This window comes from Ostrea edulis, chromosome 5 (genome assembly GCF_947568905.1).
Source record: "Ostrea edulis chromosome 5, xbOstEdul1.1, whole genome shotgun sequence".
In the NCBI taxonomy this organism is placed as follows: domain Eukaryota; kingdom Metazoa; phylum Mollusca; class Bivalvia; order Ostreida; family Ostreidae; genus Ostrea; species Ostrea edulis.
Window position 1 is genome coordinate 93,946,025 of NC_079168.1, and position 6,092 is coordinate 93,952,116.

The window sequence follows — 6,092 nt, forward strand, 5'->3', positions numbered from 1 at the left end:
AGGTAGGACCATGGCAACCAGTAAGACCTAGGGGGGATTACCTCCGGTACATCCGCACGCATATGAAACAACTGACAATCTAATAAGACGTTGGCGTACGGATGAGGTAAGAATTAGAGAACCTCCCCAAGAATGCGACTTTGATGCGCATCGGCTACTCCGACGAGAACAACCGCAGCCATTCGAGCAGCCGCACCGTATCATGCGTCACGTAAGAGAGTTGAGAGATAACCCAGGGCCAGTTCGGCGTGATGCTGAATTACCAAAAGGTTTAAGATTCGAGGGCAAAGAGAACTGGTTAGGGTTCAAGCATAAATCTATGCGTTATTACCAGGTGAGGCAGTGGACACCAAATGAAGCCAAATACTTCCTGTGCTGGTGCCTCGAAGGTAAAGCAAGTGAGTTTTATGCGACAGTAGTTGCACGGGATCAAGGAATTGATTTCGTGAAAATACTGAATAAGTTAGAGAAAAGGTTTGGGGGTGTTCCACTTCCGGACACCGCCCAGGTTCAACTGGCCAACTCTAGGCAGTGGCCAGATGAATCGATCGAGAATTGGGCAGACATAGTTTTGCAGTTGTCTGTTCATGCATTCCCTGAATTACCCGAGGAGTATATGTACAGACAAGCCATAAAGAGAATTTGTCATGGTTGCATTGATAGGGAAGAAGGTCAGTTTGTGGTGAACATGAACTTAGAATCAGTCGAATTGACTATCGACACAAAAGTTATCAATTCAACCACCAGTCGATTTATGATAGAGGTCGGAAGGAGGTAAGAGAAATTAAAGTGTCTCAAGAAAGTGACCAAACCTCCAGTGATGAGGAAGCTTCCCATCACAAGGTACGAAATGCGTCTCAAAAAACAAAGCGGAAGTCAAATTTGTCAGAATTAACCCAGAAAATGGGGGATATTCATGACACAATGAAGTCATTAGTGGCACAATTGGAGAAATGGCAGGCACAAACTCCAAGGAATCCTTCAAGGAGTCCTGTAAGGAGTAAGTCAGCCTCTCCAAGTAGTGGCCGTTGTTTTAATTGTGAGGGCATAGGGCACTTTGCTAGGGAATGTCTCAAGAAGAAAACAGAAAATAGGTCGGCAGTGGCCAAACAAGTATCCTTCTCAGATTTAAACGCACATTTGGGACCACAATTATACTAGCTAAATTCAAACCACTGACAGAGAACACAGTGATAAACTATACCGGTACACAAGCAGTGTAATTATGGAAGTAAATAACTCAAACAAATTGGAATTGTACATATTACATTTATTATATGCAATTCCTAGCTAAACATAATTAACTGCTTCTAAAGATAATTCATTTTCAATAGTTCTGCCAATGAAATTGTTTCAACGGTTTCAATAACTGAATTAACCTTTGAAATAATTTCCTACTCTAAGTCTCTTGATTTAATTTGGCATCTGTATGCTTTACACAGCAGAACTAAATCTTTTTTGGTCACACATTCTAAATACCCTTTGTTCTTAGGTATGGCTGACTTTAATAAATTGTGAGAAACTATTTTGTTCTCAGTCATCATCAAAAATGAAATTCATATCCGCTTTTACTTCTTTAGGAACATTGTTTGATCTAACACAAATTTGTTTACTATGTGCCTTTTTTCCTACGCACAAAGACACAAGAAAATCTTTACGAAACTGATTGAACATAACCATTGGAAATTTCTCTGTCCACTCTTTAAATAATTGCTCAATTGCCCCAACTGTGTCCAACATTTCTGAGATAAGCCTGGGTATTAGAGTTTGATCTTTGTACAAACACAACTGGCAAACTTCTCTAGCAACTGGTATCTCTGGTTAATCTCTAAACTACAAAATTGAGAGATATTTTCATTATGAATTTTTACATTGTTACAGACTGTATACCAATAAAAATAGGCATACTTCACAGATTGACACAAAAAATGCAAAAAGGTCATCGGAAATATTTGCAAGTCCTCTAGTAACATTCTGCTTTCGGTATGTTTCAATAAGCGATAGTGGATATTGTGATAAAGAACCAATAATGCTTTCATTCACAGACAAACTGTCAATGATGCCCAACCTAATACAAGATTCTTTATATTTGGCCTGGTTTTCTATTTTCAGCTTGTAACAATTTGAACCCAACTGTTTGCTATACTTTTGTCTGACTTTAGCTACACAATAGCCCCCTACATAGCGTATCTTCCCATAACTCTCCTGTGTTACTTTCCTTTGTACAGTATGATGACCTGTGGTGCAACAGACTTTGTATTTGTTTTCAAGGTCACTTAACATGTGCTTTCTAGCATTAACTGTAATATTATAGGAAATGTGCGACATAACCTGCTGAGAAATGGTTCTTTTCAAATAAAAAAACATTTAGTTAACAAAACGCAGGCCTTGTATTGTGTAGAAGTTTGATGTTCATGACATGTACGATAAAATTCAGCAAGTCTATCTGGCTTAATGGCTTGTGGTATTTTTTTCCACCCGAATGCTTTCAATCATATCATTCATAATGGAAAATTCATCAGCACAAAATTTATGGTGTGTTTTTTTTTTTTTTTGCATGTCTGTCACCACATTTTTCGCATAGAGATTTCTTAACATTTCTATGGTGCTGAAATCAGCATGTAAACTGAGAGTATCAGCGCTACACGGAGTATCGCTGGTAGGAACTGTTAAAGTATTCAGAGCAGATTCTTCAAAATCAAACTCGGACTGCATTGTAACTGCTAAAATGTCTATAGGTATTGGTTTTTCTCCTTCAAAGTCAGAAACAATTTGCCTGAAATATGCATAAACCAATATAAATGTTTCATCATTCTGTAAAGCATATTTATCATTAGACAGAAAACAAGAGGACAACTCGCTTGATCACCTTGGCTTTAGATATATATATATGTCCATATTTAAAGATTTTCCCTACATATATGCATGTAAAACTTTGGTCCCTATTGCGGCTCCAACCTACCTCCGGGGACCATGATTTTTACAAACTTGAATCTGCACTATGTCAGGAAGCTTTCGTGTAAATGTAAACTTCTTTGGCTCAATGGTTCTTGAGAAGAAGATATTTAAAGATTTTCCCTATTTATTCCCATGTAAAACATTGATCCTTTATTGTGGCCCCATCCTACTCCCGGCGGTCATGATTTGTACAAACCTGAATCTGCACTATGTCAGGAAGCTTTCGTGTAAATATAAACTTCTTTGGCCCAATGGTTCATGAGAAGATTTTTGAAAAGAGTTTTCCTATTTATCCCCATATAAAACTTTGATCCCCTATTGTGGCCCCTTCCTACCCCCGGCGGCCAGATTTGTACAAACCTGAATCTGCATTATGTCAGGAAGCTTTCAGCTCCTCTGGCCCAGTGGTTCTGGAGAAGAAGATCTTCAAATGACCCCTCCCTATTTTTGCATTTTTGTGATAATCTCCCCTTTTAAGGGGACATGGCCCTTCATTCGTAAAAAATTCAAAGCCCTTCACCCAAGGATGTTTTGTGCCATGTTTGGTTGAAATTGACCCAGTGGTTCTGGAGAAGATGAAAATGTGAAAAGTTTACACCGACAGACAAATTTTGATCAGAAAAGCTCACTTGACCCTTCGGCTATTAAAGTAAATTCCACAATTTTAATTATCTCTACCCCTTCCCTAATACTGTTGTAATTATAAGGATTTGACATATAATCAATAATATTTAAGCTTAGATATTGGTAAATCAACTTAACTGTCGATCAAGAGGCCCATGGGTCACATCACTCACCTGAGTCACCTTGGCCATGTCTATGTTCAACTGTTGGGATTTTTGAAAGATTTTCCATCCCAATATTTATTCCCATTAAAATTTTGACCCCATATTATTGCACCTCTCCATAATACCACCTCTTCATGTTCTAAGTTTGAAGTCTTAATGTCATTTGAAGGGTTCTCAAGTTATGACCTCTTTTGGAATTATAATTTTACATTGGAAAGAATGTTGAGATAAAAATTGTAATGTAGTGCATCTCAGCCTAATCTCATTGATGGGTGTTGATGATATCGTTATAAATAATCATAGTCCTGCTGTTGCTGATAATTTGAAATAAAGATTTTCGGAGATATTTCTCTACAAATTCCCATTTAAAAGTGTGAATCCCTAATGTCGTCCCATCCTTCTTCCAGGTGCCATAACTAGAATAAACTTGAATCTGTTCTACCTAAGGATGCTTGCATATTAACATTACTAATCATGATCCTGTTCTTGAAAAGAAGATTCTAAGCTATTTTTCGATATATCTGCATGTGAAATTTTGATCCCCAATTGTGGCCCACCCTACCTCCTGGGGACCATGATTTGAACAAATTTGAATCTACTCTACCATGAAGCTTTCATGTAAATTCCAAATATTTTGGTCCAGTGGATCTTGAGAAAATTTTACAAATGTAACCTATATAGATGTATCTGCAGGTAAAATTATTGTCCCCTATTGTGGCCCCAATCAACCCCCAGGAGCCATGAACTTGAGTCTATTCCATATCAGGAAGCTTTCTTGTAGATTTTAACTTTTATGGCGAGTGGTTCTTGAGAAGTAGATTTTAAGATGACCCCACCCTATTTTTGCCTTTGTATGATTATCTCCTCACACAGCCCTTCATTTTCACAAACTTGAATTCCCTTCACCAGAGGATGATTTGTGCCAAGTTTGATTAGAATTGGCCCAGTGGTTCTGGCGAAAAGATGAAAATGTGAAAAGCTTACAAAGACAGACAGAAGATGACAGACAAAAAGCAATCAAAAGGTGTGCTTAAATATAGACAATACCCATTCCACAACTTAGCATCTATAATTTTTTTAATAATGTGTCATTGAAATTCTTTTCCTCCACCAAGTTCACTGTCATTTAAAGTTCCAATTGAATTAAAAGTTCTTAGATGGGTAATTGATAAATTTGAGCGGTTTTTTTTTTGGATAGGCTAATAATTCGTCTGAGGGAAGAACCTGATGAAGAAATTGAGCTGATATGTGAAAGGTCTTTCACTTAAAAATATTCCTCATCTAACTGACAGTATTCTGGATTTTAACAGCATTTCAAATTATATGCCATCTGAAGTAGTTTCAGAAATAATATCAGAAAATGAAATCATATGAAAGGCGAAAGTAACGAACAATGATCAATCTCATAACTCCTACAAGCAATACAAAATAGATAGCTGGGCAAACACGGACCCCTGGACACACCAAAGGTGGGATCAGGTGCCTAGGAGGAGTAAACATCCCCTGTCAATCGGTTATCCAGGACTCTATACAAGTGTAACAATTATCCCATCAACAAGAACATCTCTTTCTATGGAAATGATGTATGGGAAATGAAATGTGCGAATCAGAAAATAGATTTATCATTCCTGAACATTTATCCAAAGTATTTGTGCTCTAAATAGGGTATATAATCTATTTTGAAAATTACTGATAAACTGAAAAGGTGTGAAATAACTACCTTAAATTCAATTGCATGTAGTAGATTCCAAACTATAGAACAATTTGATTATCACCCAGATACTGAGGAGAAGGATAATTTTTTTTACTGCAGCAGATTTTTATCTGTCACATCTAGAAGCAACACATGTAGAAAATGTCAAAAAATGGCTGTATCTGCTGGAAATAGTTAGATTTCAAATGAAAAGCAAGAGGAAAAAGACATTGACAGTGCATATCAATGTGTAACAGAGGTAACTAAGGATGTATATTTAATTGCTGTGATAAAATTTAGAAATTCATTTCAAAATTAAGGATTATCTCCCTCATCCATAGCTCTGATCCTTAGACGAATTTGACTCCAGACATCATTCTTTGGCACTATGTTTTTCTTAGTTCTTACAAGTTTATTGTTATTTCGGATTTCCAATATTACTGCTTGAGCATCTGGTGCATCAAAATTGGTACCGTATAAGTTTTACATAATTGCCCACTGCATCTGACAGCATGTTAACATTGCTTCTGAGCCAGGTTAAAAACTTGGGACGTAATCCAAAGAGCAGAAGATAGCCAAATGAAATCATTTCCATATGTTTGGATATCTACAATAGAAGTCCTAAGAGTTATAATTGTTTAGAAAAAAGTAAC